Source organism: Oratosquilla oratoria, chromosome 21, assembly GCF_046742065.1.
Source record: "Oratosquilla oratoria isolate Oo_2021 chromosome 21, ASM4674206v1, whole genome shotgun sequence".
NCBI classification, from domain to species: Eukaryota; Metazoa; Arthropoda; class Malacostraca; order Stomatopoda; family Squillidae; genus Oratosquilla; species Oratosquilla oratoria.
The window spans coordinates 4,253,091-4,278,574 of NC_134797.1; the positions used below are offsets into that span (position 1 = coordinate 4,253,091).

Genomic DNA, 25,484 nt, shown 5'->3' on the forward strand with positions numbered 1-25,484 from the left:
AATTTTATCCAGTTTATAAATACTTCCACTGATATTAAGATTAGAACTTTCAGAATGTTTTATAATACTACTTTCTATAATGTTTATATCGACAAATGAATTACAAAAAAAAATAGAGGAAGCATTATGAACAAATAGAGTATTGAATTCTTGTGTTGTTTCAACACTATTAATTGAATCAAATGATCTATTTGTTCACATGAAAGATTTCAATCATTGTACTAATTGGACTAATGCTTCCTCTATTTTTTCTTGTAATACTCGAGTACGGAAGGGATAGGGAGGACCCGTCTATGGACGAAAATTGACGTAGGTGTCACAGCGAAGATCGATCCTGACGAGAGGGCGGCTCCTTGCATGATTAAGGACGAAGACTTCCGGGCGAGATTTGATGGCCAGAAGTAGAAAGTAGAGTAGTACCTGAAAAAAGGCTCACCTCTGTTAAAGAACAAGGTCGACTGCTACAAACAGACTCTCGGAGAGGGGGTGAGGGACGACTATGACCTCGAAGTAGAGCGGTGGATTGATGAGGGAATTCTGATTCCTTGGGAGGAACCTGTGGAGGGTGGAATCTTGCCAATGATGGCAGTGGTGCAGCCAACCAAGAACAAAGTACGACCGGTGTTGGATTTCCGAGAACTGAACCAGTTCGTGAGGTGTCATACTGGCGATGATTTTGTAGACGTATGTAACGAGACCTTACGTAGATGGCACCAAATGAGGGGGGAGTCCACGATTGTAGACCTGCAGACGGCTTACCTACAAATTCACGTGGCGAAGAAGCTATGGAGATACCAACTAATAAAATGTAAAGGTAAAATGTATTGCTTAATCAGACTGGGGTTTGGGCTGTGCTCAGCCCGAGGATCATGATCCTGAGGACAGAACTGGAGAAGACTGAAACGATGAAGAAGGGCACGGACTCATATCTCGATGGCATACTGGTGGATGATACTGTGGTATCGGCGTCGGACGTAGTGGAAGATTTGGTTTGGCACGGATTGGTATTAAAGGAGCTGGAACCGATGGAAGGAGGAGCGGTGTTGGGACTGCGACTAGAGAGAGACGGGATCGGGAACCTGCTGTTCAAGATAGGCAACGAGATCCCGAAAGTAACGAACGAGATGAGCAGACAAGAGCTCTTCTCCCTGTGTGGCAAATTGGTTGGTCATTACTCGATCGTCGGTTGGCTCTGTGTAGCGTGCAGTTATATTAAGAGGCGGTCAGGGTCAAAGGATTGGGAAGAGAAGGTTGATGAGGGCATGCTCGCGATGATACGTGACGTCGCACAACGGATGAAACATGATGATCCAGTGAGAGGACAGCGGAACGCACCACAACAGGGCCCAGGCGTAGTGTGGTGAGGTGATAATAGCATAGCGACCGGCGTCGTCCTAGAGATGAGAGGCATGACAGTCGAAGATGGAGCGTGACAGCGAAAAAATGATGAGATGACTATCATCACATCACCGTATCGGAGTTGGATGCGGCTATAAAAGGAGTCAATGTGGCGCTGAAATGGGGGCTCTGTGAGATCGACATCAGGACTGACTCAGCCACATTAGCGGGGTGGATGAATTCAGTGCTGACAGCTGAGAAGAGAATACGCACGAAAGAGGCTGCAGAGGTTATTGTGAAGCGGCGTCATGGGAGACTGAGGAAAATAATAGACGAGTTCAGCATGAAGATGAGAAAGACCGAAGTCCCGTCGGGAATGAACAAAGCGGATGCATTAACCAGAGTGAAGAAACGCTGGCTTAAAGTGCCGGAAGATCATGACGAGAAGTTTGAAGTGTGCGCCGCAGGGTCCCTCTGCGCGGAAGAGTTGCATGGAACTCATCACCTAGGTGCCGATAGGTAATTTTTCTTGGCAGGGAAATTTTACCCAAATATAACGCGAGAGGAAGTCCGGCGGGCGGTGAGAGCGTGCGTCCGATGTCAGTCAATAGACCCCGCCCCCAGACAGCACGTGTCGGGGAACTTAGCGTAGAAGAAAACTGGAGGAAGTTGGTGGTTGATGTAACCCACTATCGGCGGGGTATGCACTTATCAATGGTTGACTGTGGCCTGGGATGCTTCACCGTCTGGTGGGAGCTGAAGACGGAGACAGGAGAGGAGATTGCACGGGTGATGAATGAGATATTTCTGGAACGGGGTCCAATGGATGAAGTCCTGATGGATAATAGTACCGCAATTCGGTCGGGGGAGCTGAACGAAATGTTGGACAAGTGGAGCACGAGACGCTTCTTTCGGGCTGCTTACCGGCCTAGCAGAAATGGAATAGTAGAACGACACCATCGCACGATTAAGTCCATCGCCGAGAGGGCGCTAATACCACCCATAGAAGCAGTCTTTTAGTATAACATGTCCCCTAGGTCAGGCCAAGACGAAGGCTCGGTTCCACAGAGAGCCTTATTTAAATATGATTGGCGACATCCCCAGGTAGGGCCGGAGCTACCAGCCAATACCTCAGTACAGGTGGGGGAGGAGGTATGGGTGAGGCCAAAGGATGATAAGTGCACGTCACAGTGGACAAGGGGGATCGTAACGGAGGTAAATTCGCGGAACAACATCTCTGTCGAGGGAGTGCCGCGACATATCTTGGATCTTCGTCGTGTGGTGAGTGACGGAGAAAATGAGGAAGAGAGTCACGACGTGGTGGTGAATGAAGGGGCGGCGCCCCGGAGACCCCAGCGCGACAAGTGTCCTCCAAGGTGGGTGCAGGACTAGAAGTAGGAAATGGAGGAGACAAAGCAGACGTAAAATAGGTTGATCTCGAGATCAAAGGGTATGCGTATGTGTGAACAGACGGGGACGCGCGGTTGGCACCCCCGAGGTGGGGTCAAAAGGTGCGCGCAGTTGGTACCCCCTGGTGCGGGGATGCCCGCGCGTCGGTGCTGGTTAGTGTGATCAGTGACATGGGATTGAGTGAGTGTGCGTACATGTGAAATGAGCGGGAATCAAGCGGGACTGTGCTAGGATTTAGCTGTTAGCAGTGGCGGCTCGTAGCTAGAATTAGTGGGGGTGTTGCTCAAGAACATTTTTAGACTTTGATTTAATATTGTATAAAAGGAAACAAGCAGGTATAAAAAGAAAATTTATTCAGAAACTTGATAAAATCTTTAAAGAACATTTTTTACTTAATATAACCTAAATTGTTACAGTTTAAGCTTGATCCATTAATTTAAAAATAAAATCCATTCTTCTTATTTTGATTTGCGCGAAAAGGTAATTATTTTTCTCATTGATCTCTGGATGACAACTGAGGAATTTTTTTCTCCTCTGAAAGCACTGCAAAAGCATTTATTTTTTCCGAATTCATTGTGCTTCTTAGAAAAGATTTATTCTTTTCAGTGTTGAAAAGTAGCGTTCTGCCTCTGATGTAGTTATGGGAATTGTCAAGAGGATTTTTATCAGGTTCGTAATTTTATTAAGAACATCAACTAGGTTTTATTTTTCAATCATGGGATATGGTTCAGTGATCATTACTATCTCCTCTGTAGGAAATTCATTCTTAACTAGTGATGCATTTCTTGTTGAACAATTTAGCAGCTACTAAGTGTTTAGTGGAAGAATATCTATCAGCACATATACAATCACACACTTCCTTAGCTTCTGCCATGAGTGTCTTTGAAGGATTCTCACAGTACTTTGAGTTTCTTAATTCTAAAGTAGCAGTTTTGAAATTTGTTATATAATCACTATTTTCTCGAGACTGCATTTGGTTGTAAATTATTTCAACATGAGGCATAATCTGATAAAAAAAAAAAAAGCTCTTACCAAAACTTGAAATTATCATCATTTGATGTTCACTGAATCTCAGTAAGGAATCTTTTTAAAAGTTGCAAGTTTTCATGAACTCTATGGTCCTTATGTTGAAGTTCCACCTTGTAGAGGATGGACGTGGAATGCTGACATCCATATGCTTCTTGCGAATAGACACACGTTGCGATGATCTTGAGAAGAATGTCGGAATAGCCAGAATGTTAGAGAAAAATATTTTTGCGTTTCATGTAATACTTATTGCATTTCTCATTATTAGATTAAGTTGATGTGCATAACAGTGAGTGAAATGTGCATTACTATAAACTGCTTTTATTTTGCTTCAACTCCTTTTTTTCATGACATTTGCACCATCAAATATCTGAGCTATCAGTTTTTGTCCATTTCCTTGAAGGATTATGTCCAATTGTTCTAGAATACGTTTTGATATACCATCTACAGTTTGATTTTCTGGAATAAAGAATCCCCAAAACGCTCAAATATTTCTCCGTTCAATACGTACCGTAGAACAAGGAGCATTTGAGTGTGTTCCGAAACATCTGTGGTGTCATCATCCATGACAGCTACAAAGGAGGCTTTTCTAATTTCCGTTCTTATCTCCTCATGGTAGGCTATGTTTGTAGCAGGCAGTCAAGTATCTCATTCTGAATGGCTGTCCCAAAATCCCTGGATAGTGCAAGGAGGAGGGGATGGTTGAGGGGTATGAGAATTCTCGTACATCGGGAAATTGGCGAAGGGGGATAGCTGCATTGGGAGCCAAAGTCCAGGAAATGTGGGACGCCGGCCAAGACCACGCACGTTCCCTTCAATCCGAGCGTGTATTTTCGATTTCGAGGGACCAGAGAAATGTTTCTCAAAGAGGGGAGCAAACTCATGTAAATCACAGTCCTAGGCTAATTAAACAGAACATGCTACACTGATTTTATTATGATTCAAGTTATTTTCCACAGACAGTGGCATGCAGCTGATATTCACCCAGTTTTATATTCAATATCAAGAAGAAATTCATAGTAATTCAATCATCAATTAACTGGGCATGATACACACTTATGCATTTGATTATACTACCTGACTAGCCCTGCGCGCTCTAAGTCCTATCTAACCAAAAAAGATAATACCTCTGATTATTCTCTCCTGTAATAGTGCACTAACCGGTGATGTATTGAAATGAGTGGATGCACTCGGTTGAACAGGATGTTGTTGATATTCGTGGATCCATGCGTCGCGTAGGAGCGGCGGGAACCATCCCTTTCCTTAGTCGATGGCACTGAACACGTGGGGTGGGGAGGGGAATCGCGTCCGATGATATCTTTCCCCCTATCTTCCGCTTCATATACTAGCTAAAAGTTTTAGTTCCTGAGTACGAATTGAATCACTGGAGTGGGTTAGGCATGAACTCCGATTAAACTTGTAGATTCTGATTTCGGGACATGTCGCGAAACACAGTTCGAGCATGTCACGATGCACCTGTTGTGATATGGTTCGGACCAAGGTCTAAGTAAACAGGTCTAACCGCTGGAGCAGTTCTGCGCAGCTTCTGACGTCATTTGGATGCGTCCATTTTCTCTTTGTGATACACTGAAGAAAACTGTGAAACGCCAAGGAAGACAGGAACTATAATATTTTATATATTATATATATATATATTATATATCATATATATTATATATTCATATATATAGACAGGAACTATAATATTTTATATATATTTATATATATATATTTTATATAATATTTGTCAGAATATAACTAATTGAGTGGAGCGGTGCGAGCGAAGGCGACGTCATTTTCGAACGACGGACTACTTCGAAAGGAGACCTGCTTGAAGAGGAGTACTTCTTGGAGAGGAGAGCTGTTTGAAGAGGAGTACCGCCTGAAGAGGTGAGCTGCTTGAAGAGGAGTACTGCTTGGAGAGGAGAGCTGCTTGAAGACGTCGTGTCCTGGAGTGAACTGCTTGGCTCGGCTTGTGTGTGTGTGTGTGTGTGTGTATGTGAAATTGGGAATTAAATTCCCACGGGCCTCTAGGGTGAGCCCGTTTGGAGGGTGATTTTTAAATTATGAGTGTGTGTGGGTTTAACCACACACACTCATACATTCACAAGATGTGCATACGTATGTGATATACGCATGCACATCTCGGTGAATGCACCCTTTCTAATATGATCGATGTTCGATGTATGCAGTGGATATGTGTGTATAGCTAATGGTGTAATAAATTTTAGAGGGGGTTGATTCAATGTATGAGAGTGTGTGGCTTTTTAGCCACGCCCACTCATACATTCACTAGATGTGCATACCTATGTGAAATACGTATGCACATCCCGGTGAATTCACCCTTCCTGACATGAACGGAGTATACAATCAAAAGTACAATATAAGAAATTTAAAGGGGAGGCTGACACTCCACCAGCCGACGCAGTTCGTAATCGCTTAAGTGGCTGCATAGGCGGCGCACAAGACCCTCAGATGTTGTCGGAGGCCCTCTCCTCAGAAAAGCAGTTGCGGGGCAATGCTTGAGGTAGTGGTCAAGGGTGGCGGCAATGTTGACATCTTCTCTCTTCGGTCGTGGGGTTGTTCTTGATTTGCCAGAAACAACGGTCCTCCAGACGCAGACGGAAGAGCAGAGTTTCCACTTTTCTTGGTGTGGAGCGAGGAAGTACAAGGGGCTCGTAGTCTGTGACTGCCCTGTACCACCTCGCCCTTTCTGACACTTCTGCCTCCAGTCTGTGCTGAAGGAACCGTTGTATCTGATTAAGAGCCCTGGTGCGTAGGCGCAACTGGTTTCTGCTAAGAGGGACGAGAACATCGACCTCGGTTCTTTGGCGCGCCGCTGCGGCGTCGGCTAGCTCATTTCCTGGGACGCCCATATGGCTCGGCACCCAGTTGAGCGTAACACTCCTGCCTTGCTTCAGCAGCTTCAGCAGAAGTGCTAGGATGGAGGTCAGTGGGCGTACATTGTCGCTGGGCTGTGTTGTATCTAAGCTGCCTAACAGAGACTGTGAGTCCGTGTGGATCACCACAGGACCAGTTCAAAATATTAGAGCATGCTCTAACGCTCCTTGGACCGCTATGGCCTCAACTTGGAGAGTGGACACATGATCAGATACTCTCCTGCCGAAGGTCAAACCATCCGTCACGAAAGCAGACCCCGCACTACGGGGCCTGTTGGGGTCTACGGAGCCATCCGTGTAATAGACCGCCATTCCAGGTTCCGATAGTGCGCAGATGCCTTGTAGGGCCTGCGCTCGTACTCTTTCCTGATCACATAACTTCTTCTTACTGGGAAGCTTTGTGAGAACAAAGGTTGCAGGTATCGACAGCCATGGTGGTGGGGACCTGAACTTTGGGTGTGGAGAGTCCCTACCCTTCTCAAGGAGAACGCTGGTGAGCCTGAAGGAGTCCAGGAGCCCAGCCGCCAAAGATAGCCAGGTACCGGAATGGATAAGACTATCCACCCGTCCCAGAGCTATCACAAGGCTCTGACTCAGCTCAGTTATTCTGGGGCTCTGGACTACCTTGGCAAGAAAGTCAACCTCCAGCCTTCTGACCCGTGATGTTAATGAAGTCAATGAAGCCTCCATCTAGAGGTTAACAATCTTGGTCCAAGGTTGAGCTCCTAGGATAATCCTTGCTGCGGCATTTTGGCAAGGCTCTAGGTCTTCAAGCTTGGCAGTCGCCACATTTATGAGAGTTGGGGCAGCGTAGTCCACCAAACTGCCGACTGCTTGCTCATAGAACGTGCGAAGGACCTGATGCGTGGCACCAAGTGCCTTCCCCGTCATTGCTCTCATAACTGTAGTTCTTGCCTCCAGTCTCTCCTTGAGATAGGTTAGTTCCTTCTGAAAGGTGAGCCTCTCATCAATCCAGACCCCCAGGTACTGAAACTGGTGGACCCAGTCCAGCCTAAGGTCCTGGATGGTGAGGTGCTCCCCCTCTTTCCAGAGTCTGAATGCCATGGCCTTCGATTTTGTAGGGGAGATCTTTAACCCTAACCTGCAACACTCCGTCGCTACAGTGCTCAAGCAGCGCTGGGCCCTGCTGAAGCACCGCCGTTTCCCAGTAATTGTGAGCGCAATGTCGTCTGCATAAGAGATAAGGCTCGGCTTGGTTCCCCTCCTTATATATAGGAGGCTGGTGAGGAATCCGGCCAACTTTCCGAGCTCCTGATTGGTCCGTTTAGTTGAGCATGGACGTCTTTGCTAACTATGCTTGCCAACTATAGCTAGCGGGTACATAGGCCTAGGTCGGGTCGTATGCCAATCGGTCTCCGGCGAGTTTTCCGAGCTCCTGATTGGTCAGTTACCTTGCGCTCGGACGTCCTTGCTGACTATGCTTGCCAACTATGAGCAGTATAAAAGGCTTACAAAAAACCAGCTAAGACACGGCACTTGGAGAGGACCTCGTCACCTATTCCATGCTGACCCATCTTGGGCCAGCGGGCGATGAGGCACTTCTAAGGGTGATAAACGAGTCTTGGAGGACTGGCAAGCTACCAACAGCCTGGAAGACGGCAATCATAACGCCAATTCCAAAGCCAAAGGAACCTAGTGCCTATCGCCCCATCAGTCTGACAAGCTCCATGGGGAAGACAGCGGAGAGGATGGAGCTAAACAGGCTGCTGTGGAAACTGGGCCCAATGCATGAGCATATCCATGCTTACTGCAAGGGCACTGGCACAGCAAACAGTATAGCAACACTCCTCAATGCTGACAGTGGCACACCGTCTATCGTGGTCTTTTTGGATTTGGAAAAGGCGTTTGAGCTGGCCAGTCCACTTGTGATATTAGACACCCTTGCTCACATGGGCGTAAAAAGCAAGCTGCTTTCTTGGATTGCTGACTATCTCAGTCACCGGTCTGCGAAAGTACGCTTTCAGGGTCATATATCAGAGGCCAGAATGCTGGAGAATGGCACTCCACAGGGGGGAGGGGGTCCTCAGCCCCACTCTGTTCAATGTGCTTGTCTCCAGCATTCTGGAACTACCTCTACCACATGGGTGTAAGGTCATCTGCTATGCAGATGACATTGCGCTCATAATTACTGGGAAACGGCAGTGCTTCAACAGGGCTCAGCGCTGTTTAAGCACTGTGGCGACGGAATGTTGCAGGTTAGGGTTAAAGATCTCCCCTACAAAATCGAAGGCCATGGCATTCAGACTCTGGAAAGAAGGGAAGCACCTCACCATCCAGGACCTTAGGCTGGACTGGGTTTACCAGTATCAGTACCTGGGGGTCTGGATTGGAGAGAGGCTCACCTTTCAGAAGGAACTAACCTATCTCAAGGAGAGACTGGAGGCAAGAACTACAGTTATGAGAGCAATGACGGGGAAGGCACTTGGTGCCACGCATCGGGTCCTTCGCACATTCTATGTGCACGCAGTCCGCAGTTTGGTGGACTACGCTGCCCCAACTCTCATAAATGTGGCGACTGCCAAGCTTGAAGACCTAGAGCCTTGCCAAAATGCCGCAGCAAGGATTATCCTGGGAGCTCAACCTTGGACTAAGATCGTTAACCTCTAGATGGAGGCTTCATTGCCTTCATTAACATCACGGGTCAGAAGGCTGGAGGTCGACTTTCTTGCCAAGATAGTCCAGAGCCCCAGAATAACTGAGCTGAGTCAGAGCCTTGTGACAGCTCTGGGACGGGTGGATACTCTTATCCACTCCGATACCTGGCTAGCACAGGTGGCTGGGCTCCTGGACTCCTTCAGGCTCACCAGCACTCTCCTTGAGAAGAGTAGGGACTCTCCACACCCAGAGTTCAAGCCCCCACCTCCATGGCTGTCGATACCTGCAACCTTCGTTGTCACAAAGCTTCCCAGTAAGAAGTTATGTGATCAGGAAAGAGTACGAGCGCAGGCCCTACAAGGCATCTGCGCACTATCGGAACCTGGAATGGCGGTCTATTACACGGATGGCTCCGTAGACCCCAACAGGCCTCGCAGTGCGGGGTCTGCTTTCGTGACGGATGGTTTGACCTACGGCAGGAGAGTATCTGATCATGCGTCCACTCTCCAAGCTGAGGCCATAGCGGTCCAAGGAGCGTTAGAGCATGCTCTAATATTTTGAACTGGTCCTGTGGTGATCCACACGGATTCACAGTCTCTGCTAAGCAGCTTGGAATCGATACAGCCCAGCGACAATGTACGCCTACTGACCTCCATCCTAGCACTTCTGCTGAAGCTGCTGAAGCAAGGCAGGAGTGTTACGCTCAACTGGGTGCCAAGCCATGTAGGTGTCCCAGGTAACGAGCTAGCCGAGGCCGCAGCTGAAGCGGCGCGCCAAAGACCCGAGGTCGATGTTGTCGTCCCTCTCAGCAGAAATCAGTTGTGCCTACGCACCAGGGCTCTTAATCAGGTACAACGGTTCCTTCAGCACAGGTGTCAGAGAGGGCGAGGTGGTACAGGGCAGTCACAGACTACGAGCCCCTTGTACTTCCTCGCTCCACACCTACAAAAGTGAAAACTCTGCTCTTCCGTCTGCGTCTGGAGGACCGTTGTTTCTGGCAGATTAAAAGCAATCGAACACCTGAAGAGAGAAGATGCCGCCACTGTAGCCACCCCGAAGCCACCCTCAAGTACTACCTCAAGCATTGCCCCGCAACTGCTTTTCTGAGGAGAGGGCCTCCGACAACATCTGAGGGTCTTGTGCGTCGCCTATGCCGCCACTTAAGCGCCTACGAACTGCGTCGGCTGGTGGAGTGTCAGCCCCCCCTTTAATTATGTTATATAATTACACTTGTATTCTCCATCATGTCGGGAAGGGTGAATTCACCGAGATGTCCATACATATTTAACATAGGTATGCACATCCGGTAAATGTATGAGTGGGCGTGCCCAAGCCACACACACTCATATATTGAATCACTCCCTCCCTCTTTTCTATATCTGTTACACCAATTGATACATAACACTATGACTAACACACAGTTAATGTTAGGAAGGGTGCATTCACTGAAATGTGCATACTTATTTCATATACGTATGCACATCTTGTGAATGTATGGGTGTGTGTGGTTGGGCCCACACACACTCATAAGTCAAATCACCCTCCAAACGGGCTCACCCATAAAGCCCGTGGGAATACTCTTCCCAAATTAAACAGAACAGAACTGTGTCACGGGTGGCAAGAAGCACCACGCCTGGAATACCTCTTGCTCAGTGCGTAAAGCCCAGGCTATTGTCTGCAAGGACAGAGAAGCAACAGGACTTCATATCTGCCCCCCAGGAACATTTGTATGAGGCAGCAGGAAGCATTCTCCCACTGTACCACAGCCACCTGCACCCAGTGCTCCTGATCTGAAAAATCAGGAGCACTTTCCTGCGCTCAACACCGCTACAACACACATACACGTTCGAACACAGCAAGCTCCCCAAAAAAGTCCCCTCGCCCAAACCTACACCCAAGCCCACGCCCACGCCCCCAGCACCAACCCCACGAGCACAGGAACGGCAGCCCCCTCCACCTCAATATCCGTCTGATATCATCCCCTGCGGAAAGATAATATCGGTCTGATTGTGACTGGTGTCGTCGCTGGGATCACAAGTACCCTAGGGGAAAGTGATGCAGAGAAGACACTAGACATGGTGAATAAGGCTGCCACGAATGTACTCAAACTCCTAAAAGAGAAGAGAAACCCTTCCAAAAATCCTAGGCGAAATGAGAGGACTCCCTCCCCCTCCACCTCTTCATCTCCCACCTCCTCCTCCCTTTCCACCTCCCCCAAGCCAGCCACACCCAGTTTTACCATTGGCAAAGCGACACCTACAGCAAAATTGAAGACGAGGAAAGCGCTTGCTACTAGGTCCCAACGTCAATGTGCTCTTCGGCTTGAAGACTCCTCTTCGGATGAGGAGGAAAATGTTTCCACTGTTCAAAGGTCGCAACCCATCTTGTCTTCTGACCGGGGAGGGCAAGATGAGGATGTAATGGAACTCGACAGAGAAGAAAGTCGCCCTGTTCAATAGTCAATTAAGGTTGCTACAGTGGAACATAAACGGGTTCCGCAGCAAAAGCTCGTATCTCCTTGCGCTTGCGCAAGAGTATGATTACAATATCATACTTCTCCAAGAGACATTGGTGAGCGATAGATGTGATTTCCGGGATATCGCATCTTCACCCTCCCTCGCATACCCACTACTAGGGGTACTGATCTTAGTCAAATCATCCATCCCATGTAGTGAAATCATGGACACTGTATCATGTGAAGATGGTGTAGAAGTTTTTGCGGTTCGACTCTACCGGGCCCACGAAACGTACACCATCTATAACATATACAGAGGCCATAGTGCGGTACTGGACCTTGGAGAAGTGTGTGCTCTTGCTGCGGACAGGCTCCTCATCATAGGAGGGGACTTCAACGCCCATCATACAATGTTGATGTCGCCCCAAAGGCCCAATGTCGCTGGGCGCCACTTAAATTACGTGTTAGATGAATGCCCTGACATTGCGTTGTTGAATGATTGTAATCCGACGCACGTGCAAGGTGGACGACTTGATCTGACCTTGTCGACGGCCACTCTCCTCCCTAGGGTAACCTAGGAGGTGCATCCTATTGCCACTAGTGATCACTTCGGTGTCTCTGTGCACATACGGGATACACCACCCATACCGGGTGTATTACTTGTTCCCAGGTGGAAGACCGCTATGGCAAACTGGCCGGCCTTTGAGAGATCTGTTGAAGAATGGGCAGCTTCCTACGTTCCACCACAGGACGTGGAAACGTTAGAGGCTGACTTTTCTGCAGCCCTTCAGGTGTCTGCCAACAGAGCCATCCCAAAGACTCGCCAGTCCTCCAGGGAACATAAGAACAATTGGTACTATACCCCCGAGGTGAGAGAGGCCAACCATCGGGTCAACATGCTTAGGCGTGTTTTCCGACGGCGCCGAACTCAGACCAATTTGGCCAACTTGCGCGCTGCAGTTCGTGACGCACATGTCACGGCTGCAGATGCCAGAGAAGCAAAGTTTCTTGAATGGTGCGAGGGCTTTAACGCTCACACCTCCCTAGCAGAACTATGGTCCAAGCTCCGTAAAGCAACCGGCAGGACTCAACCGCGACGCACTCACCATGCACCTGATACTGGGGCGCAGCGACTGGTGCAAGAGTTTCCCTCTCTCTCCAGCAGCACCTCATTCCCGCTGTGTGTTCAAGACACACTGCAGGACCTACAAGGAGTGAGGCGCCTTGGTGTTGGGGACATGATGGGTCGGTCGGATGATACTGACTCTAGCTTTACGCTTCAGGAGCTACGGGTCACACACAAAACCAGCTCAGACACGGCACTTGGAGAGGACCTCGTCACCTATTCCATGCTGACCCACCTTGGGCCAGCGGGTGATGAGGCAATTCTAAGGGTGATTAACGCGTCTTGGGGGACTGACAAGCTACCAACAGCTTGGAAGACGGCAATCATAACGCCAATTCCAAAGCCAAAGGAACCTGGTGCCCATCGCCCCATCAGCCTGACAAGCTGCATGGGGAAGACAGCGGAGAGGATGGTGCTAAACAGGCTGCTGTGGAAACTGGGCCCAATGCATGAGCATATACATGCTTATTGCAAGAGCACTGGCACAGCAAATAGTATAGCAACATTCCTCAATGCTGTCAGTGGCACACCGTCCATCGTGGTCTTTTTGGATTTGGGAAAGGAGTTCGAGCTGGCCAGTCCACTTGTGATATTAGACACCCTTGCTCGCAAGGGTGTAAAAGGCAAGCTGCTTTCTTGGATTGCTGACTATCTCAGTCACCGGACTGCGAAAGTAAGATTTCAGGGTCACATACCAGAAGCCAGAATGCTTGAGAATGGCACTCCACAGGGGGGGGGGGGGTCATCAGCCCCACTCTGTTCAATGTGCTCGTCTCCAACATTCTGGAACTACCTCTACCACATGGGTGCAAGGTTATCTCTTATGTAGATGACCTTGCGCTTATAATTACAGGAAGGCGGCGGTGCTTCAGCAGGGCCCAACGCTGCTTAAGTGCCGTAGCGACAGAATGTTGCAGGTTAGGGCTAAAGATCCCCCTACAAAATCGAAAGCCATGGCGTTAGGACTCTGGAGTGAGGGGGAGCATTTCACCATCCAGGGCCTTAGGCTGGACTGGGTCCACCAGTTTCAGTACCTGGGGGTCTGGATTGATGGGAACCTCACCTTTCAGAAGGAACTAGCCTATCTCAAGGAGAGGCTGAAGGCGAGAACTACAGTCATGAAAGCAATGACGGGGAAGGCACTTGGTGCCACGCACCAGGTCCTTCGCACATTCTATGTGCAAGCAGTCCGCAGTTTGGTGGACTACGCTGCCCCAGCTCTCATAACTGTAGCGACTGCCAAGCTTGAAGACCTAGAGCCTTGCCAAAATGCCGCAGCAAGGACTATCCTAGGAGCTCAACCTTGGACCAAGATTGTTAACCTCTAGATGGAGGCTTCATTGCCTTCATTAGCATCACGGGTCAGAAGGCTGGAGGTTGACTTTCTTGCCAAGGTAGTCCAGAGCCCCAGGATAACTGAGCTGAGTCAGAGCCTTGTGATAGCTCTGGGACGGGTGGATAGTCTTATCCACAGCGGTACCTGGCTATCTCAAGCGGCTAGACTCCTGGACTCCTTCAAGGTCACCAATGCTCTCCTTGAGAAGGGTAGGGACTCTGTTCACCCAGAGTTCAAGTCCCCACCTCCATGGCTCTCGATACCTGCAATGTTCGTTGTTACTAAGCTTCCCAGTAAGAAGTTATGTGACCAGGAAAGAGTACTAGCGCAGGCCCATCCACGCACTGTCAAGACCTGGAATGGCGGTCTATTATACGGATGACTCCGTGAACCCCAACATGCCCCGTAGTGCGGGGTCTGCTTTTGTGACTGATGGTTTGACCTTTGACAGGAGAGTATCTGATCATGTGTCCACTCTCCAAGCTGAGGCCATAGCGGTCCAAGGAGCGTTAGAGCATGCTCTAATATCTAGAACTGGTCCTGTGGTGATACACACGGACTCACAGTCTCTGCTAGGCAGCTTGGATACTACACAGCCCAGCGACAATGTACGCCTACTGACCTCCATCCTAGCACTCCTGCTGAAGCTACATCAGCAAGGCAGGAGTGTTACGCTTAGCTGGATGCCGAGCCATGTAGGCGTCCGAAACGAGCTAGTTGATGCCGCAGCAGAAGCAGCGCGCCAAAGACCCGAGGTCGATGTTGTCGTCCCTCTTAGCAGAAATCAGTTGCGCATACGCACCAGGGCTCTTAACCAGGTACAACGGTTCCTTCAGCACAGACTGGAGGCAGAGGTATCATAAAGGGCGAGGTGGTACAGGGCAGTCACAGACTACGAGCCCCTTGTACTTCCTCGCTCCACATCTAGAAAAGTGGAACCTCTGCTCTTCCGTCTGCGTCTGGAGGACCGTTTATTTCTGGCAGATCAAGAGAAATCCAACACCTGAAGAAAGAAGATGCCACCATTGTAGCCACCCTGAAGCCACCCTCAAGCATTACCTCCAGGACTGCCCCGCAACTGTTTTTCTGAGGAGAGGGCCTCCGACAACATCTGAGGGTCTTGTGCGCCGCCTATGCGAATATGAACTGCGTCGGCTGGTGGAGTTTCAGCGCCCCCTTGAAATATTTTTCATTATTTTTATTATTATTATTATATGTATACACATTGATAATGTTAGAAAGGGTGCATTCACCGTGATGTGCATACATATATCACATAAGTATGCACATCTAGTAGATGTATGAGTGGGCGTGGCCAAAGCCACACACTCTCATACATCGAATCACCCTCCAAACGGCCTAGCCAAAAAAAACCGTGGGAATTCTATTCCCAAATTTCTTAGAATAGAATAAAATGTGTTTCGGCCAGTCTGGTTTAGGCCAGCGGCGCGTCGCCACACACTTTTATGGGCGCGTCACGAAACGCATTTCTTGTTTCAGTAAGTTTGAGGGACACTAAACACAAGTCACTGCAACGTGATCGGCGATGGCCAACGATGAGAATAATATGTTCATGTTCACTGTCGAGGATGCGAGGTTCTCAGAAGTGATCTCTTGGAGAGTGTGCCGCGCCTACTCAGTGGCGGATCCAGGATAAAAAAATTTGGGGGGCTAACATGAATTCCTTCCTCTGAGTAGTCTGATGTATCAGAAGTCTGAGGTATACTTAACTTAATAATGTTTTTCAGATTTGTCTGTATTTTAGACATATATAATAGAATGTATATTTGTTTTATATTGTTACACGCTTGTGCTAGTCAGTGATAAGGCACTGGCACGCGTATACTCTCGCATAGAGAGAAATTATTGCAGGATCCGTGTGTAGTGTTAGTGCACATGGACTCATGGAAGTAATAAAAAATAAAAGTAGCTTTAAAAACAGAAATACAAACAAAAACGTGTATGAACTTCTGAACCTGTTAATAAAAGTATCTAAATTACATTAATAACACACAGCATTGTTCATGGGATCTCACACGAACATCAACCTCCTGTTGTTGTTGTTGTTTTTTTTTGGGGGGGGCAAATACATTGATTACACTGTCTATTTCAATATTGATTTCATTGTGAACGCCGAGTAGCGCCAGCCCGTTGAGGCGATCTTGACCCATAGTATTACTTAGGTAGGTCTTCAGTCGCTTCAGGGTTGAAAATGAACGCTCGGCCTCTGCGTTCGAGACTGGGGGCGTGATCAAAACTCGGAGGAGCTTGGCCAGGTTCGGATACATTCGGGTCTGGGCGTGGGCAAGGGCATCTCCAATGGATTCGAACTTCATTGTTGTTGAATACCAGCGCTCTGCTTCCGCCTTCACGATGCTCAAGGTCTCGATGTCAGCCTCATAAACCTTTGCCGCTTCCAGTACAGCAGCAACATCTCCGTCAGCGCTGCTGAGCAGATTCTTGATCTTGAAGCCAACAGGAATAGTATCATTCCCGAACCGGGTCTGCAGCTCAGTCAATACATGGTCGAGGAATGGGACATATACAGATCTTCGGTAATACTCATCAGCTGTCTGGAAAGGTAAATTCGCTCGCTGCGTTTGGCGCTTGCAAACTCGAGGTACAGGAATGGTGTCTCCTGGAGGAGCCCCTCTGCCTTCTTGAAGATGTCCTGGAAGCTGGTCAGTGCACCTTCCCGGGTCTTGTTTAGATGCGTCACCACATCACCATTCGTAGCGTACGCTGAGACTAGATCGACCATAGGGGACTGCAGGGCTCGGCTCGGCTCCACAGTGTGAGCTAGCACAGACTCAGCGACGGCGAGACCAATCAGAAAGGGCCATCGTCACGGTGTCCTCTGAGGGAGACCATGTTGCGACCACAAAAAAGAACGCTCTCGATTACCGGAACGAGTAAAAGACGGTTTTTTCCAACTCGTTCCTGCCTCGTTGTGGCAATGATTGCGTTGATGGCCCTCGACGGGTCACGCACGGTGTCGAGAAAGGCCTCCATACGGGTCATGGCAGCGCCATGGTAGCTATGCTGGTTGTGGTTCGCCAAAACCTCTAGGGCCTTCTTGTACTTGGACATAGGCTCCAAAACGAGGGCTCCGAGCCTAGTCTGGCCTCCAGTCCCGGCTGTGTCACTGGCGAAAAGCACACAAGCCATGCAGTATCCTCCGTTCTTCAAAACTGAATATTTGAGCCACGGGTATGTCGAGCACCAGGTAGGCTGGAACCGCCTCTTTTGACCGCCTTCGTAGCTGAATGGAAGAGCCTCGATAACTGGGACTTTCTGGTGGATGATGACCACCTTCTCTGCATCTGTTCCCTTCTTCCCCACGAAATCAGCAATGTCAAGTCAAGGCTCTTGAGAAGCTGCCACTGCAACTGTGCCGTCTTCACGTGACGAGTGGGGGACCTCGGCAGTCTTGGCTTCCTCCGGAACACTTGCCTCTGTGGTAGCATTATCCATCTGCACACATTCAGGTCGTCGCTTGAAAAATGCAGTGATCTTGGCGGGTTCCCCTGCTCGCTTCATTTCACTGGACCTGCCAGCCTGGCAGGGGTAAAAAACAAATATCTGACACAGGCTTATTTTCATAGAAGAATTCTGCCACAAACATAATCTCAAGTAAGGTCTCTTGTAAGAATTATAGAAGGAAATGGAAGAACATTGTGGAGAACTGCTAGATTAAATTAAATATCATTTGGGAAAATACATGGTAATCTCGATATCAAGTTAAAGTAATAATTTTCTTTTATAGAAAGATGTTCCACTATTCAATTTCCCTTTGGGTTATTAAACAATTGCTAGAGATATTATAAACAAATAAGTAATAGTTTACCTGCTTACTCGAGTAGATGCTTACACCTCAACGGTTAACTGCAACTGTGCATTATACTTGTCACCACAATGATTTCGCCAATTGTTTGATAACTACATTTAATGAAGAAATTACTAAATTAACGACTAAAATAACATCAAGAAGAAAGATACCAATCAAACCTTGGATAACAAATAACTTATTGAAATGCATCAATTTAAAAAATAAACTTTATAAAAAATACATTAAGTGCAACTCTGAACTTAATAAACACAATTTTATCAGATATCGTAATGTTCTCAATTCATCAATTAAATCGGCTCGCAAGCAATACTATCTCAAAAAACTTGAAGAAAATTCATCGGTTCTAAAGAAACTATGGTCAATACTTCTTGAAGTAATTAATAAAAAGAGAAGTAATAATACTCCCAATTTGTTTATTCACAATAACAGGCAGGTAACTGACAACCAGAGATCGCTGACATGTTTAATAACTTTTTCTGTTCAATTGGTAGTTTATTGGCTGATAAGCTGCCAAATGACCCAGGAAACCCACTTCAATATATAACTCCAGTCTCATAACAATTTAGTCTAATAAAACCATCAACTCACGATATTTTGCGTATTATAAATAATCTTAAAAATAAGTCCAATGGCTATGATTGCTTTAATACAAAGATCCTTAAACTTGCTGCTCCCAAAATTATTCATTTACTCATGCATTTAATCACTTTGTGCTTTCAACATAGTTGTTTTCCTAATGTCCTAAAAATTGCTGTAGTACACCCGATCCATAAAGATGGGCCCACATCAAACGTATCAAACTTTCGTCCGATTTCGATCCTTCCGGTATTGTCTAAAGTACTTGAAACCGTTATTCTTGAGCAATTGGTAGATTACCTTGAGTACCATGGCATCATTTTCGATAATCAGTTTGGATTCCGTGAAAACCACTCAACATATATGCCTGTTGCTCTCTTACAAGAACATATTGCAACTCGACTATCTAATAAAAAATATGTGCCGCAGTTTTTCTAGACATTAAAAAGGCTTTTGACAAAGTTGATCATAGTATTCTATTGATGAAAATGGCTGAGTATGGAATAAGAGACTTTGAACTTCGGATGTTTCAGTCATATTTATCTAATCTTAATCAAGTTGTCTTATTTAACGGTGTTAAATCGAGATTAATGGGTGTAAGTATGGGGGTACCTCAAGGTAGTATTCTAGGTCCTATTTTGTTTTTGATTTACATTAACGATATCTATAAAGCCTGTGGTATTCCTGAATACTTACTGTTTGCAAATGATACTTCTTGATTGATTGCTTCAACTTGATTGCTTCAACAACACAAAACAATCATATAGGTGACAATACAGGTATGTTAAACGGCCAACGAACGTGGTATATCTCCTTTCTATCCCTTTTCAGCGCAACTGAGACACAACCCTGGCAACCCTACAACACGCGCAGCACAAAACAGATAAATGGAATTAAACAAATGCCAAACACAGCACAATTCCGCCCAAATACCGCACATATGCTGTCAGTTTATTTAACCCCCAGACCTGGCAAAACATCAGAAAGTACTAAAATCGATTAAATGACATCCTTACAATGATTCATGGAAGAACAAATTGGGGGGGGGGCTTCAGCCCCCTCAGCCCCCCCCCCCCCTGGATCCGCGCCTGTGCCTACTCCTCCCGTGGGAACGTGACGCCTACTCTTTACTGCGTGATACTGGGCTCTAAACATGAGGTCCAGTGCATTAGTTTTCGGTGCACTGGAGGTGCTAAGATAAGAGGGAGGGTGGAGGGGTGTGGAGTGCATTCAGGGATGGAATGGGTGGGAATTATTTCATGTCTTTTCCTTTTTGGCTACCTCCCTCGTAAGGGGGAAAAAGCCTTGGTATATGTATGTATGTATGTATGTATGTACTCTTCTAATAATTAAATTTCGAGAGAAGTGCAACACAACGTCTGGGCAGGAGTTAAAACATTTCTAATAGTCTTATGAGGTAGTTACTAGTTACGAGAAAGGGATACATGATCCTAACTAGCCTAATTAAAACTGGCCTAGACAGAAAGTGGCAAGCGCGGGGGGGGGGAACAATTGAGAAATAAAATCAAATGGTAATACATAGGTAAAATATACCAACCCTAATAATAAAGTACAAGGATACAAATGTAATATGGTGAACTAGTTAAACTGAAAAGTTGAGACATTTCAATCGTAACATTATAACATATGTGATGACTCGATCACGAGCATACGAAGGCATTTTGGAAGAAAGGGGGAGGGGAATTCCTGAGTAAATAGAAGATACTTAAACTCGATAAGCGATAAGGCACTGTAACTAATTAGCGCTAAACTCGTACAACAGTCTCTGGAGAGAAGGGGGAGGGGAACTATCAATTAGTTACTAGAGGCCTTAAGACTTCCAGCGATTCCAAAGAGCGAAAGAAAAATAATAGGCGAAGGGACGGAAAGGAGACAAAAGAAAAGGGAAATAATAGTCTGTGTGTCACAACGTAAAGTTGTGACAATGGTCTTAGAAACACCTTTGAAGACTGTACTGGTTTCTAAATGATTCTTCAAATTTGGATCTAATTTAGATGAAAAAATTGAGTAATCCTATAGATACTCCTGGATTTACTGAATCGTCTTTTTCATCATGTCGAAGTACAAAGCTTTTTGTATTTTCATAAACTGGGGCTTCATGACGTCATAGTGATTTTTTAAGCTTCAGGATTATATATTGTACTTGTACAAGTATAGAAAATAATTAAAGAAAAAAGGACTCCCTATATTGAATGTTATCGATAGTATCAAGTGAAAATAGGGGGTGCTGCAGTTCCACAATCAAACAATGCCTTTCCGCGAGCCACCACTGGCTGTTAGGCTGGTTAGGATACCTTACCTCAGAGGTTCCCAAACTAGGGTCCGCGGACCACTGAGGGTCCGGAAGAAAGCCCGAGGGTGTCCGCAACACAATGAAGGAAAGTAGTTTTTTTTAACTGATAAAAAATATATATAGCCTACAATAAAAAAATATATCACTGCTTCTCTATCATCATATTTTCTTATTCATGCGATGTGCAGTAATAAGTAAATATTAAATGTACTCCGTTGTACTGGGTAATACTGGGTATTCCGGTATGGCATTGATAACTTTTATTTGGTTGGGAATCCTCGGCCGGGACTCTTCGTGTTTTGGGGTCCCTGGTATGGTCAAGTTTGGGAACCTCTGCCTTACCTTACCGTCGTGCCATATCCTCTTGGACTTCGGCAACCATGGAGCGCCACCGTTCACGGTCCCTAGTTACTTGTAACATCTGTGCTGGTTTGAGTTGTTTTCCCGTCGCCCTCATCAGCCCGTTCATATACTTCTCCCTCTGCTTTCCTCTTGCTCTCCTTCCCTCCACCATTCCCGTCATCACCACCTCTTCCAACCCTTCCCTCCTCATATGTCCTAAGAATCGCAACTGTCTTTTCCTTATTGTTGTCATCAGTTCCCTATCTGTCTCCAATTCTCTCAATACTTCTTCATTTGTTTTTTTCGCTGTCCATGGTACTCTTAATACTCGTCTCCATATCCACATTTCTGCTGCTTCTAAGTTTTCCTGCATTTTTTTGCTGATTGTCCACGCTTCTGAACCATATAATAGTGTTGACCATTTAAATGTTTTAACTGTTCTTCTCCTTATATCTGTAGACATTTTCTTGTTTGTTAAAACCCCTTTCATTTTCTGAAACGTGCTTTTAGCTATCGCTATCCTTGATTTTATTTCTTTTTCACATTACAATCTTCTGTCAATAGGATAGGGAGTGATTAAAACGAACGGTGTGAAATCATTGAGGGAGAAATGATTGAAGCAGGAGCGGGATTTCAACGAAAATTAATTGATCGACAATATCCCACTGTTAGGTTAGGTACGATTAGGTTGAATGAGGGTTATGCTTATTTTCATCAGTTTATACAACCGAAGAATCGAAAACCCAGGATGGCCCACATAAAGAACTGTCACCCTATGATAGCCCACATGAAGAATTGTCAACCTGTCGAAGTCTGGGGTGACGATTCTTCATGTGATCCTATACATACACATATACATCAGAATATATAAAAAATAAATCAAAGATTCTCGTGTGTTTTAAAGTTTAGCGATTTATGATCGCATCCAGTTTTATTTTTCCATTGTTAGCGACTTCTGAGTACTCAGCGACTAGGCCGCTGTGTTTACACGATTACATCAACAGTCGGCTGAGCTTTGAGCCCAAGGACAAGTAGGCAAAAGGCCGGGACGGGGAGGTAGAGAAAGTACTGTCTTGTACAGAGACCTTGAGTTTTCAAAGTAAGGAAAATGCAAATATTCATCAGTAGTTTGACATGGAATTTGAGTTCTTGACATCGTCATCGTCACACAACAGTTACAATGGTCTTGCAGCCTTTGGCTATCTTACATGATTTATTTTTAAGACTGACAATACGAGATGTCTGGGTCTGGGAAGTAAGGCAAAGGGTTTATCAGCATGACCCAACAGAAACTTAATGTCCATTCTTTAAATTGATAAGATTGTATTCCAAAGTACAGTATTGTGAGTGTCAATAGGAATAGGGACAAAACTTCGTTTTTTTATATATAATCATTAATGATATGAATTTATGTGGTATTGAATCGATATGCACGAAGGTCGAAGCGCAGATAATGAAAAGAACACATACATAGTTCGAAATAATAACAATTACAAATGCCGAGGATAACAAAAAAACATGTAAGCTTATATCCATTGTATGATTGTGGTCCTCAATAGACTAATTTTCTAAACCAAGTTACACAGACAACATACGTAGGGGTTAAGGGGACCAGAGACAGTCTTGAATATTAGCACACATATGACACATAAACATTATGATTATTATAGATTTGCTAATAATTATACTACTAAATGTTCGTAACACATAGGATATTGAGACCAAAACTTGAACACCATCACAATAAGGAACATTGCATTATGCATCAGGAACAACAAAATAATTCTAAAAGGTACCAAAACAGTACGAGTGAGTACCATTAATGATATATTATTCTACAGCTATATTAGCAAGTGTAGGACAATAAAGGGGGAGTCCATCCCAGGGTAAGAGTAGATATTAAGTACTGCGGGATAGAAGGTAGGAGGCCATCAACAATATCAACATGTTAATAGTAAATGCTACATTCACATTGCAGCTAGGGTCACCTATAAATTAATTCCAAATTTTACCTGTACCCCAGGATGGAGTGGGGAATTACACATTAGTACTCCTGGATATGAGTAGCTCAAGATCGTTGGGTATTATACACTTGGTGATTTGTTTAGCGAAGCCCACTCTGCCTGCGCAAGAGTTGCTAACCCTAAATTAGGGAATAGATTCATGAAGCTTCAAGAGGACTGAGAGTTGCGATTTTGTGTACAACTAACCTAACATCAACCTAACCTAACGTCAACCTAACCTAACCTCAACCTAACCTAACCTCAAACCATATATTTTTTGTGTGCTTGTTGATTTTAGACCTGTTTTGCAATGCACATTGCTCAATTTAATGCTCCCCACCCAAAAACCCCAATTTCCCACAGGTCCCCTCAAGATCGTTGGGGAGGAGATGTAGGCATAAGATTAAATATTCATCACTCAAAAACTACACATTTGTGATGGAAATGATGTACACCATCAATCAATATACAACATATCTCACCAGAAACACATAAGCCACATAAGAAAATTGTTGGTTGGGTGAAACTATAAATTGTCCGATCAAGATTGTTCTCGGTCCATAGCCGAGACATATAGTAGTCCTTGACTTTTTTCTTGAAAGTAACCCTCCTATTTGACTGCTTAATGGACATAGGTAGTGGTCTCCATAGTTGAACACCTGTGAAATGAAAACTATTTTTGGTGAAGGGACCTGCATGAGTTACAATAAAAGTCCCTTGACTGTTCCGGATTTGGTTCTCAGCAGAAAACATAAAATTACAGCTCGCATATGGAGGAGCAGAATTATGAATGATATGGTAAATATGATTTAGTTTCAGCTGCTGGACATGATATTTTACAGATGGGACTTTGTCAAGGATGTGTTATGTCACCCTGGCTGTTCAACTTATACATGGATGGGGTGGTGCGAGAGGTAAATGCAAGGGTAGTGGGCAAGGGATTGGAGATGGTTAAAGAAAATAGAGAAAAGTGGGAGGTGAGCCAGCTGTTGTTTGCAGATGACACTGCGCTTGTGGCAGGATCGGAGGAGGGATTGAGGAAGTTGATGGCAGAGTTTGGGAGAGTATGTGATAAAAGATAGCTAAAGATAAATGTGGGTAAAAGTAAGGTGATGAGATGTGCAAGGGGTGAAAGTGGCAGTAGACTGGAAGTGAGCATTAAGGGAGAGCGACTGGAGAAAGTGGATAGTTTTAGATACTTGGGTGCAAATGTGGCAGGGAAAGGTGGAGTGAAAGTGGAGATAGAATGTAGATTGAGAGAAGTGAGTAAATGCCTTGGTGGATTAAAGAGTGTAATGAGGAATAGACATTTGGGAATGGATGCTAAGAGGAGACTGTATGAAGGAGTGATTGTGCCAACAGCACTGTATGGGGCAGAAACATGGAACATAAGAGAAGAAGAGAGAAGGAGTTTGAATGTGTTTGAGATGAGGTGTCTGAGAAGTATGATGGGAGTTAACTAGGCTAGATAGAGTGAGAAATGAGGAGGTGAGGAGGAGAACAGGGGTGGAAAAGGAGCTGGGAGATAGGGTTGATGAAAGAATATTAGGATGGTTTGGACACATGGAAAGAATGAGTGAAGAAAGACTAGTAAAAGAAGTATGGAAGGCAGATGTGGAGGGAGTGAACATGAGGGGACGTCCTAGGATGGGGTGAAAGGGGGCTTTGGGGAAGAGGGGAATGTCAGTTGAGGAAGGACGGGAGAGGACAGAAGACGGGTGAATGGAGAATGGTTGTATATGGATGATGTTGTGATTGCATGAGGTGGAATGGGCGGTGAGTTAGTATGTGTGATCAAAATTTTATGCAGCTCAAAGGGATTTCTCCCCGTCCTCTCATTTTATGCAATGGGGGATGGAGGGGGGGGGGTCGGCGATTTAATGAAGTGCCCTTGCTGTGGATGTGCTGTGTCTTGCGACACTGCTTCTGACCCAGGGCAGTGGACAAGGTGCAGGGATGACCCGTCATTCAGGAGGTGCTCAGATAAGAGGGAGGGTGGAGGGGTGTGGAGTGTATTCAGGGATGGAATGGGTGGGAATGATTTTATGCCTTTTTCTTTTTGGCTACCCCCCTTGTAAGGGGGAAGAAGCCTTGGTATATGTATGTAACATTCCTACTTTGCTAAATTCTTCTATACCAATATGACTACATTGAGATAAATTTAGCATGAATCTAATAATCTTATTTTGTGC

General features: G+C 45.8%; 1 protein-coding gene across 3 annotated transcripts in view; it reads left to right on the top strand.

Annotated features, from left to right (window-relative positions):
- Positions 1–22,262: 22,262 nt before the first annotated feature.
- The window catches only part of Gk1 (Glycerol kinase 1), a 107,006-nt gene continuing 103,784 nt past the window's right edge, over positions 22,263–25,484 (top strand). For 2 of the 3 annotated variants that reach the window (XM_076204278.1, XM_076204276.1), the window contains exon 1: positions 22,263–22,388. The gene's annotated coding sequence lies outside the window, so the exon portion shown is untranslated. The remainder of the gene's footprint in view (positions 22,389–25,484) is intronic. The other variant, XM_076204277.1, reaches the window with a different exon arrangement.